General features: G+C 47.5%; 1 protein-coding gene across 3 annotated transcripts in view; it reads left to right on the top strand.

The window, feature by feature from the left end:
- Window positions 1-6,673: 6,673 nt before the first annotated feature.
- CUL1 (cullin 1) overlaps window positions 6,674-12,134 on the top strand; it is a 93,276-nt gene continuing 87,815 nt past the window's right edge. Inside the window, exon 1 of one of the 3 annotated variants that reach the window (XM_079149315.1) lies at window positions 6,674-6,795. The gene's annotated coding sequence lies outside the window, so the exon portion shown is untranslated. Of the gene's footprint in view, window positions 6,796-6,905; window positions 7,062-10,315; window positions 10,425-12,134 lie in introns of those variants that run through there. The other 2 variants (XM_079149314.1, XM_079149316.1) reach the window with 2 other exon arrangements.

Below are 12,134 nucleotides of genomic sequence, written 5' to 3'. Positions count from 1 at the left end.
TGTAATTCTAGGTAGTAAAAACAAGCCCTTTGTGTATTTGTTTGAATAGGTGATTCAGAAGACAGGAGCTGAAGGCTGGTGTGGTGGCGTGCACCTGCAGCCTCAGACAGTTGGGAGGCTGAGGCAGGGGATCACTGGACCCCAGAGTTGGAGATCAGCCTGGACGATGACTATGTAGCAAGAGCCTGTCTCTTCAGGAAAAAAAAGAAAAAGTCAAAGAGTTGAGAAGGTGAGGTCCAACAGTCAGTCCCCCTGAGGACGGATCATGACTTTGGTAAATTTCTGTTTCATATTTCACATCTAGTTACCTCTAAATATCATTAAGATCTTATTTCTTTGGCATTTGGTGGACCAAAATGAGCTATGATTTTTTTCTAATGAATTAATGTAAACTTGGTCCACTTTAGGCTTTGAATATAACCCTTGCTGCTCTGCCACTGCAGCTGATTTTTATTTTCATTTTTTAAATATATTTTTACTTGTCGGTAGACACATTGCCTTTATTTTATTTGTTTATTTTATGTGGTGCTGAGTGCGAACCCAGGACCTCACATGTGCTCTGCCACTCCACCAGTGAGCCACAATCCCAGCCCTGCAGCTGATTTTTAAAATGGACCTGTTCTTTCTTGGCCACTCTCCCTGCTCCTCCCTAACCTCAGGGGACACAGGATTACCTTTCTTCCCCATCCTAGGCAGAGTTATCTGTCCCTGAGCACACACCCACCCTAGGAAGGAAGTATCCAGACTTTGGAGAAAGTACCAAAAGATCTCAGAAATGACTGTCCCCCAATTAACAAGTGAATTACGGCTCCAACAGAGAACCCCTGGCATGCAGCCCTTGAATCACCTCCTTAAAAGCCCCCTGTTCCTGCTGATGGGCAGAATCACAGCCTCTGGGACAGGAATCCCCTGTGCTGCTCCTTTGCTAGCAAAGCAATAAACCTTCTTTATCCTTTTCTCAAAACCGTGTCCTTGTTATTGGATTGACATCAGAGACAAGGATCGAGCTTTCGGGAACATTAATATGGAGGATTTAAAAACTTGCTTCTTCAAAACCAGTTTCTGGCTCTCTGAAATGGAAGAAATCATAATGCTGCTTCATGCTTTGCCTGTTTCTTTTGAACACTTACCTGGTCGAGTTACAGAGTCAGCATATGTACAGCTATTTTTCTAAAAGGATCCAGGTTTTTAAAAATCGTAAATAATGTGTATTTCATGACATGGATTAAGTAAATATTTAATTTAAAAATCTAGAAACTGGTTCATACTGGGGACATCAAGTGAAGTATCTCTGGGATCTGGCCCCTCTGGGGGACTCTGAGGAAAAGCTCACACCAGACACCATTCTGTCACCAAAGGGAAGGAGACCCCAACAAGTAGAGGGACAGGATGTCTTCATACGTCACAAGAAACACCCCAGGATACTCCATCAACTTCAATGAATTCTCCAAGAAATGTTCAGAAAAATGGAAGATGACATCTGCAAAGGAGAAGTCTAAGTTCGAAGGTATGGAAAACAAGTGACAAAGCTTGCTAAGCCATGAGATGAGAAATTACCTTCCTCCCAAAGATGGTAAGAAAAAAGACCCTGATGTTCTCAAAAGACCACCATCTACCTTCTCCCTGTTTTGTTCTGAACGTTACTCAAAGAGCAAAGGAGACACCCCGGCCTATTCATTGAGGATGCTGCAAAAAACCTGGGTGAAATGTGTTCAGAACAGTCCACCAATAAGAATCAACCAGATGAGCAAAAAGAGCTAAGTTTAGGAGAAATATTACAGTACAGTGCTGCATACTATGCCAGAGGGGAAAGCTGAGCAAGAAAGAATGGCCGCGGCAGGGGAGCAGGCTCAAAGGAGACTGCGCCAGAGCAGGCGAAGAGGTTGAGGACCAGCACGTGGCTGGACTGCCAAGACGCGCCTGGAGTGTGCGGTGCATGCACCCGGGCTGCAGTGAAGAATGCGAATTCCAGTGCGGCTGATATTTGCTTCAGTATAAAAGGTGATTTTTAGCACTGGGGTTATAGCTCAGAGGTGGAGTACTTACTTGCCTTGCATGCCCAAAGCCTTGGGTCTAATCCCCAGAACTACAAAGAAAACAAAAATAACAAAAACTACTGATTTTGGTACAGCTGATGAGATTTTTTGTGGAGAAAATACTTTTTAAAAAATTCAGGTGTTCTTAGTGAGACCCTCAGGAACTTAGCGAGACCCTTATCTCAAAATAAAAAGTAAAAAGGGATAGTGATGTGGTTCAGTGTTTAAGTACTCCTTGGTTCAATCCCTGGTTAAAAAAAAAAAAATCAGGTTGTAGTTTTTTTTAAGGGGTCACTACATGCAGTTAGGTTTTAAAACTTCTGATGTTAAATGCTCTTAAATATATAGTGGTTGATTTAGTTTCTTGATTTGTGGTAACACAGCAAACCTATAGGAATTAGAATAAATTTTGGTTTTGGGGGGATGTTGTATTTTGTGTTTTTAAATTTTGTGATAAAATTGTGCATAGAGGGCTGGGAAGATAGCTCAGCTGGTAGAGTGCTTGCCCCACAAACACAAGGCCCTGAGTTCGATCCCCAGTACCGCAAATTGTGCGTAGAAAAATCTGATCTAGTTGGCTCCTCTTTCTTAATTACACTGTTTGAAAAGCAAAGTTTATTGGAATATATCATTAATACCTGATTCTGGAAGGTTGAAATTCTAGCGGGGGAGAAGTGGTTCCCAAACTCAGTTCACCAGACTGGCCCTAAGTCATCATAGAATCATCATCATTGCCAGTAATATTATCATCTCATTTATAAAAACCCCATATGAAACCATTTTTTAAATTAAAATTTAAATTTTTTGTGGTGCCGGGAATTGAACCCAGGACCTCATGCACATTGGGCAAACAAAGCACTCTACCCCTGAGCCACATCCCAGCCTGAAATCCCATCATCATCCCCATTTCATAGACAAACTGAGGCATGGAGAGGTTATGTAACTTGCTCAAAGTTACCCAGTTAATCAGTAGTGAAGCCAGGCTATGAATTCTGGCAGTTTCAAATTCCCTCCTTGCTCTTTCCCACCCAGTTTTGATTTAGTGGATCTGCAATGGGGCCCCTGGAATGTTGCCCTTCAGAATCAGGGTACTCTGAAGCAAAGTCAGGTTAGAAACCATCCTGTTGAATCAATTTACTTTGCACTAGATGGCTATTTCCTTGCGTGGGTCTGAAAAATAATGGTTCCTATGGCCAGGCAAGTGACTCAGTGCCCTTTGATTTAGGAGTAAACAACATGCTCTGGACTGGCTGCAGAGTTCTCCAGGCATGATGCTGCAGGGCTGGGGAACTTTGGGGAATAAACCCTCTTTCCAAGCACAGACCTCCTAGTTTAAAGGCACATGGAAGACCAGGAGCACACTTGCTGGTGGAGCTCACCTGGAATCCCACCCACCCTGAAGATTGAGGCAGGGGAACTACAAGTTCAAGGCCAGGCTCAGCAACTTAGTGAGACCCTCTCTCAAAATAAAATTTAAACAGGGTTGGGGATATAGCTCAGTGGTAGCGAACTTGCTTAGCATGTGTGAGTCTCTAGGTTCGACCTGTAGTACCAAGAGGGAGGGGGAGGCACAGGAGAGAGCTGGCAGTGAGGGGAGGTCACAAAAGCAGAGGGGCTTCCTGGAAGGGAATGAGAGTGGGATCCTGGAAAATAAGCACGATTTCCAGACAGAAAAGAGAAGGCGCGGACCATATGTTTATTACGGGTTCAAATGGAAGCGAGCATTCACCAATGGTGACTCAAGGTTGGTACTCAGGGCCATGAATAGGCGCAACCGGATTGGATGCAGCTGAGAATTCTGAGAATTCCTTTTAGGAAGAGGCTGGGATAAAACAGATTTGGAGATGTGGTACACCTTAAGTGATAGGCCAGAATTTGAACCGAACCCTATAAACAATGGGGGGCTACTTAAGTTTAAAAGGACAAAGAAGTGATGAAGTTTTCAGTTTAAAACGTGTGGTTCATTACTATGTAGGGGAAGATACCAGAACTGGGAAAAATATTTAAAATTTTAAAGCAATGATACCAGTGGGAGAAAATGTCTCGGTAACATAGTGGACACACACAGGTCAGGTTATGCCAAGGACTAAGCTCAGTGATTTGGAGCCAATTCCCTAACACCTCTGAATCTTGGGTTTTTTCATTGGAAAATGGGTGTGATAATGAAGTTGTCCCTGAAGACTGAGCCAAAATAAACAAAGGATTTCCCTGGGTTGGCAATGGCTCTGGGCTGCCAGGTGAATGGGTCAGGACTCTGCGTTGCTTTCCAGGCCCGTATGACTTAGAAAATGTGAATGGTATAAGTAGCAACAGAGATGCCCGTGGGCCTCCACCGTGTGGAAAATGAGGAAAAGAAGGGAACTAACAAGGAATGATCCAGAATTACACTGAATAACATCCTCCAGAGGTAGCTTTTAATTCCCCATTAACAGCTGACTGAACTTGACCAAAAGATGTAATTTGAGTCTGGGTAGAAACCAAGGTCCATTTAAATCTAAAGCTTGAGTTTTTTTCAACTACATCACGTTATTTTAGACATGCAAAGTGATTTTTTTCCCACTGGTTTTGGTCTTATATTCTGAGACTGTTTTGAATTTTGATTCTGTCTATTAAACTAAGAATCCTTCCAAATTTTGGGTCATCTGAGAGACATGGATTGTGCTGAGATGGGGAGAAAGATGAGGAAGGAGGTTCTGAGCGGAGAGAACAGATGGCCTTGTCCTGATGGGTAGGAGGCCAGGTTACCTGCCCAGAGTAGACGCGACCTGGCTGTGCAGTGGTCATGAGAAGGTGAAGTAGTCGAGCTGCTAAGAGGAGCAGCGTAGAGGTGGAGCGGAAAGGAGAAGAGGGCATTAGGAACCAGGTGGGGACAGCCAGGAGGGGAGGGGAATGCTGGTGGGCCGCGGACTTCACTAGGACAAATGGAAGGTGAAGGAAACAACAGTAAAGGAACCTTAACCCACTCAGCTCCCATATTCAGCTGTGGGAAGTCACAGAAAAGATCACATGTATGATGAGGGTTTAGAGAAGGTGGAGATGCAGGTCACAGAGGTTCCAGCAAAGGTCAGAGAGTGAGATATTTAAAAACCTATTTTTGGCTGGGCATGGGGGGGGGCAGGCCTGTAATTCCAGTGACTCAGGAGTCTGAGGCAGCGTCTCAGCAATTGAGGGAGACCCTGTCTCGATAAAAAATTAAAAAGGGGGATATAGCTCAGTGATAGAGTGCCCCTGGGCTCAATTCCCAGTCCAGAAAAAAAAAAATTTATATGCACATGGGATGGCATCATCCACAGGGCTAAACCAAAAAACCTTCCGTTTACTTCTACCCTTTCCATACTTTTCTCCTGTTATTTAGACAGAATTTAACTTTTAAACTCTAGCACTTATTGAAGAATTACATAATATGAAGACAAGTAAATACAAACAAAACTTTTTATTTGGGGGGCGGGCAGCTACTGGGGCTTGAACCCAGGGCCTCACACATGCCAGCAAGCACTCTACCAGGATCTATGTTCCCATCCCAGCCGCGCAAAAAATGCTCCCAAAGATACCCAACAGATGTTGACGAAAGCCCCCATTTCTATCCGAGGGACTACATGCCAGTGGGACGTTTCTCCTGCAAGAAACCCAAGTCACTCAGGAAACAGCGTGGACCCTCGGCCGCCCTGCGCCCTGGCAGGGGATCTGCAGTGTTCCAGTTGGGAGAAAACAGGAAGTTGCATCCATCACATCTTTGGCCCAGATGATGGGCTAATTTGAAATCCTTCCTTGCTTGTTCATGGAATTGCTGAGCCAGCGCATCAGAGCAGCTGCCTCCACCTAGGTATGGGGTTAAGACCACGCTCTCCCCAGCCTCTCACCACAGGAAGCCCAGTGGCTAGTTGTGCTGCCAAAATTTACAATCAATTTGAACATTCCTAATCATGCCATTTAATTTCAAACCAGTGATGCTACTTCAGACCACATGTGAGAGCGATTCTCACATTAGCAACTCGGGCCACCCCTCTGTCATCAAAGCCTGCAGTTCTCTTCAACAGACTAAGGGGGAAACGGATTTTTGTTGAAACTTGCCCAAAATGAGTTGGCTTAAGGACTCGGAGAGGGAAGCCTCCTCAGTCTTGTTTTGGGAAAGCATTTTAAAAGGCAGACACGCACCCCGAGCAGACATGCAGCCGAGCCCCGGGCTCCAGGCCGGCCCCCGGCGGGCAGGTGCAAGGGGGTCAGGGCCCCGCGCGCGGCTCTCCGGGCCTGGCCCACCTCGGGGCCACCTGCGCACCTCCGGCTTCTTATCTGGGCCGGGGTCCGTCGCCGGGTGCAGCTGCGTCCCGTGCCGGCTCGGGCCGTGTGCGCGCAGGGCGGCGGAAGCCCCTCTCCTTCGGGAAGTCTCTCCGGGCGCCGGAGCCCCCCGCCCAAGGTCAGCCCCTCCGAGGTCCGAAGTGGCGGGAACCGGCCTCCGGAGGCGGCCCCGCGGCGGGGGCGGCTGCAAAACCCGGCGGCGGATCCGGCGCGCCGCGCGGACGGCTGGGCGCCCGGGCAGGGGCCGCGGCTCGCAGGTAGACAGCGCCCCGCGAGCGGGGCCGTCGCCGAGGGCCGGCCGGGCCGCCGGCCGCGGCGGGCGGGCGGGAGGTTTCCGGGCCCCTCCCGCGCCTCGGGCGAGCGGGCGATGGCGGCGGCGGTTTCCCGGCTCCCCCGCCCCAGGCGCCGATGGCGGTGCGTCCCGGCCCTCCCCCACGGCTTCTCCCCGCGGTCGCCGGAGCCGGTGAGGCCGGGAGGGCGGGGAGCGGCGCAGGGAAGGCGAGAGGGCGGAGGTTGCGTGGTGCAGGCGGCGGCGGCGGCGGGAGGAGGGCCGGCGGGCGGGCAGGGGAGGAGGCGGAGGCGGGCGCCGTGTCGCACGCAGCTCCAGGCGGGGCAGCCCGGGCGGCTGAGGGACGCAGCCAGACCTTGGCGGGACGGGGTTTCACGGGGCCCGGGCCCAGCGAGCGGGCGGACACGTCGCCGGAGCCTTGGGGGCACCCGGAGACGCGGGTGAGTGTCGGCGGCCGCAGGGGCCAAGCGGCGGTGGCTGCGACGGCGCAGGCCGGGCCGGAGCCGCGGTGTCGCAGTGACTGGGGCCCCGGCGGCCGAGCGCAGGCGCCGGGCGAGGCCCGCGCCGCGGCGGGGCGGAATGGCGGATGGGCCGGGGGACTCGTGGGCGGAGGGCGGCGAGCGGGCCCCGGCCCTGAGTCACCGGGCCGGCCGGCTCGGGCCTGGCGGGGCCGCGGGGCCGGGTTTGGGCTCGCGGCCGCCAGGCCCGGCTACGCACTGGAAAAAGCCCGATTCATCGCCCCAGTGGCGGCGGCCTGGCGGCGCCGGCCTTTCCCAGCCGCGGGCGGCTCGGCGTCCGCCCTCGCCTCGTGCGGCGACCCTCGCGGGACGCCCGGACGCGCGCCCTTTCCCCTCGCCCGCGCGGGTCACGCTCGCCGCGGGACTCGTGCTCTCCGGGAGCCCGGGCTCGCGCGCAGGAGCAGCGCCGAGCCGCGCCGGGCGCCGCGGCTTCCCGGCGCCCCGCTCCCGGGTCCCCCGCTCGCATTGTTGCGACGGTGCACGGCGCTATTATTGGGTAATAGTCGTCTTTTTGCCCCGTTCTCCTGGGGAGCGGGCCGCGGCGGGCGCGCAGGGATGCGAGTGCGGCGGCCCAACGGGACGGAGCCCCCGGCGCTCGCGAGTCGGGCCGGGCCCTGCGCCACGGCCTCGGCGCGCCCCCGGGCCCGGCGGGAGCGCGCGCTCTGACCCCGGAGGTAACCGGGCGCCCGGCCAGGCCGCGGGGAGTAGGGGTCCCCGGGCCCGGGGTCTTGCACCTTCATTCCCAGGCCCGCGTGGCCCAGGAGGCCCCTCTTTCTGTCACCTGTGTATTGCGGTGCCGTGTAGACCCAAGATAATTCGGATTGGATGCTTTGACACGTTCCTGAGATTAACCTCCAAAGTTAAGAGGTTTCCCCTAGCTCTGCCAAAAGGAGGATTCTCTTCCCTTGGGGTCACTGTTGTTGCTTTTAGTTCCTAGTAGGGGTTAGTGGTTAAGTGCACAAGTACTGAATTGCAGTCAACTTACCCAAGTATTTGTTTGCTCTGTAATTGCTCTTTCCTGTAGTGGCATTGGAATAGTCAAAAGTTAAGAGTGGAGTATATGGTCACTCTGTTTTTGATATGCTCTTTAAAGTCATGAGCTTCTAGGACCTGAGCATACCGTTTTAACTTGAGCACTTCATTTTGAGGTGTACCCGAGAATGCACCGGATTTTCTGAAGTCCCGGAGTTTCATGTATTTTATGTAGCACAGTACTACTTCATATTTTAAAAGTAAAATCACTCTTTTTAAGAAAAGTAGGATATGAGATTTTTCTTTAGAAAAGATTTTGGGATGTTAGAAAACTCTTCCTTGACCATTCTATTTGTTGCTTTCCAGGGTAATTGGAGATAGTTGCATTGCACTCAGATTCCCAAGCCTGCAAACAAGACCGGCTTGCTTTAACTCTTATTATGCCCATTTTTGGAGGTTTCAGGAGAGTGCTCATTTAGTTTGAGAGGGATGGCTGAATTGCTTTCTAAAAATGTTGAAAACTTTTTCTCGTTGACATCATCTTTTAAAAACTACTTTGCCAAAAAATTAACCAATTTTAGATATACTATGGGTTTTCCACCGTTTGGTATATGATCCATCTCGGTCTTCCGAGAGCGCCACGCTCAGGTCCTCTTAGGCATGCCCCCATTCCTAACATCAGAAGACCCAGACCAATGCCTGAGCCTTTTCTGCCCCACCTCCGTAGATATTACTTGAACTCTTCTGTCCCTGCTAAGTACTACCTTCTAGCTACAATTAACTCAGTCTTGATTGTTAAGGAAGCCTCATTTCCCATACAGATTCTAGGTTGTGAATTCATTGAGAAAACAGGGGATATTCTTTCCTTCTTTTTGCACCCCCAAAATAATAGAGAACTTGGTTACTGTGATACTGCAGTTGTTTTTTTTTTTTTTTTTTTTTTAAATGAGTGAATTTTCTGGAATACTTCTGACTTAATCCCAGTGTTTGTCCACTTTCCCTGATTTGGCTATTGAAAATATAATCACTGCATGTAAGCTGGTTAAAAGTGCAAACTTTATTATTTTTATATGCTTCTTAAAAATGTTTTTAGTCGTAGATGGACAGAATACCTTTATTTATTTTTATGTGGTGCTAAGGATCAGACTCAATGCCTCACACAAAGCACTCTGCCATTGAGCTACAGCCCCTATTACATGCTTCTTAAGAGAAAGATTTGTCACCTTTATCCTTTTCCACGCTCCCTCTCCCAGTATCTCGTTGAGTGCCTTAACAGAATAATGTTCAAGTTTTTTTAACTGGAAATCCAGGGAAGTTCGAAGAAAACATCTTGTGAAATTTAACAAAACTTGTGTTAAGGTATAGATTTTTAAACGTGTGTGTGTGTATTTTTAACAAGAACCTCCCCCCCCCCAACAGCCTTGCATTGCCTTAGATTGAAGCAGTTTGGAGTTGAGGTTCTTCCTCGTTGGGAAGGTGAGGCTGGACCAGGAGTGCAACTAGTCTTGCCATGAAGTCCCCGCGGGTCCTCAGGGCCTTTTCACTCCCACTATCCCCGGGGCAGAGATGGTGTGCCTTCCCTTCAGCGTGGAAGATTTAGGTGAATGTACTTTAAATTGAGGAGTTGTTTGTCATTCTTCAAATTTTAATAATTAGGGCCCCAATCTTTTGACTGTGTTTCTGTTTCTTGAAGCTTCAGCCCTCTGTAGATCCCAAAGCATGGCCTTTCTGCCCTTAGCAGTTGAGTCAATCTGGGAAAAGACATCTTTTGGGGACTACTGGCTTTATTTCAAACTGATCTTAAATATGCCTGGAGAAAAGGGCCATTCATTTTAAAGGCCAATACTAAATTCACCTTGCTTTTTAAAATATTGTCTGGTAGAGTATCAGTAAAGTGTTTCTTTTGTTTCAAAACCAAGAAATGAGCATTAAATGAAGAATAAATAGAATTTGGATAGAACCTTTTAAGTTTATTAATGTGGACTTTAAGCTTGTAATATGTACATTTACTAATGTACACTACATACAGAATTATTCCAACATTTTATGACTTCAGTTTTTTATTCACACAGGTTTTCTAGGGTCTAGGGAAGCTACGTGGGGTTGGTGGTGCTCATTTATTTTGGTTTGGGTGAAAAGACATGGAGTCTAGTTTGAGCCTAACTTTGCTGGCCCTCTATTTCCTCTTTTGTAAAATGAAATGATTTTTAATTGATTAAGGTTTCTATAGGCCCTCAGAGTATATGGATCCCATGGGAATGTCACAACTTTTTAACAGGAACAGCAGCACTGGGAAAAACTACCTCATAGAAGGTAAAGTATCTTATATTCGGTTGGCAAGCAGTTACAAAGCCTAGGTTGGATAGTCATTTCGATTGTATCTTTGGAAAGCTTGGACCAGGTAGCATGGTTCTGCTCTCCCTGGCTTCCACTCCATGCTTCTGGTGATTAGTTCCATTCCCTAAGCTCCGAGTCTCTCTTCTGTTCCCCCTTCCTATAGCTAACAGCTCAGGGTTGCCAGGAGCATTTCCAGATCCTGGGGTCCTGCCTGTTGTACTGTCTCAGCACTCACGCTTCTGGTTGTGCTTGGTGACTTCTCCCACCAGACTGCCCTGTAGGACAGGGATGGCGTGGCACACATCTGGCCCCTGTGCCTAGCTTGCTACTCGCTCAACACGTGTGTACATCCCTCACTTGAAATCGTTGCAGAGCCCTGTGAAATTCAGGTACTATGGCCTAACCTTTCCCATTTAGAATGTAGGAGCGGAGGCTTCGTGTGGTGAAGACTGGGCTGGGAGGGGGTGAATCCTGAGTTAGAATGAAACAGTGACCCCAGAGCCTAAGATTTTAGCAGGGGCTCCATTTGACTGATTTGTAAGATGGAAGAAGATTACTTAGATAATAAAGTATTAAAGATGATTATCTTTATTTTTTTATTTTCTTTTTTTAAAATATTTACAGCCTTTTTTTTTTTTTTTTAGTTGTGAATGGACATTTATTTATTTATATTTGGTGCTGAGAATCTAACCCAGGACATCACACATGCTAGGCAAGCGCTCTACCACTGAGCCACAGTACCAGCCCTGATTATCTTTAAAATGAAAATACTTTAAGGGTTGATATCTGAACATTACTATGGAATTCATCGTGCAGAGCAGACCTGTCAGAAAATGCTTTAGAAAACATTATGAAATGGGTGCAGCCATTTAAATATGTATAAAGTGTGTCCTCTCTAGTGATTGTTTAAAGCAGTAAAATGGTAATAATTTTAGAATGGGGAACATGTGTTATTTAAAAGAATTTTTTAAAATATAAAAACAAAAGATAATAGGGTGAAGGTAATATAAGTCTAACATCAAAAGTAGGGAGTAAAGAAGATTCGTTTGACTACTTTAGAATAATAAAATTTCCATAAGTTAAAATCCTATAAGAATTAGAAGGCAAATGGCAAACTAAGAAAAATATTACCATTTTGAAGCAAATTTATTTTTCAAGCTACAAAAAGACAGCAAACCAATAAAAAAGAATCCTCCACCTCCTGGGGAAAAAAAATGGGCAAACTGATAATTAATACGAGGATCAGGAAACATGAGAAATTTTTTGATTTCACTAGTGGTAGTCTCCAAAATGCAGATCTGTAAGGTACTGGGGTGGGGTGGGGGGCTGGAGGGGAGGGGGAGCAAAGATTAAAAATATAAGCCACATCTGTCGAGAATATCCAGAAATGAGTCTAGTTATTGCTAGAAAGAGTAATCTAATAGGATTTGTCAGGAGCAAAATATGCAAGAGAAACTTGCATAAAAATGTGTGTGTACCTTGAAATAGCTAATCTGCTTCTAAGGATTTAGACTATAAAAAGTGATTCATAGATTGATAGTCCTTGGTATGCTGTTGTTTAGCACTTTCTTATTGTGCTATTATGGATGATTGTTTTAGCATTGTTTAGATAAATCTTTGCATTTCCATAATACTGTGTTTAATGAGCATTTAGTGTTAATGGTAAAAATGCTATAAGGTGCCATA

The sequence above is a fragment of the Sciurus vulgaris genome (assembly GCF_902686455.1).
Source record: "Sciurus vulgaris genome assembly, chromosome: 8".
Lineage (NCBI taxonomy): Eukaryota > Metazoa > Chordata > Mammalia > Rodentia > Sciuridae > Sciurus > Sciurus vulgaris.
The sequence above is the reverse complement of the archived record's forward strand: the minus strand, read 5'-3'. Positions and strand labels throughout refer to the sequence as shown.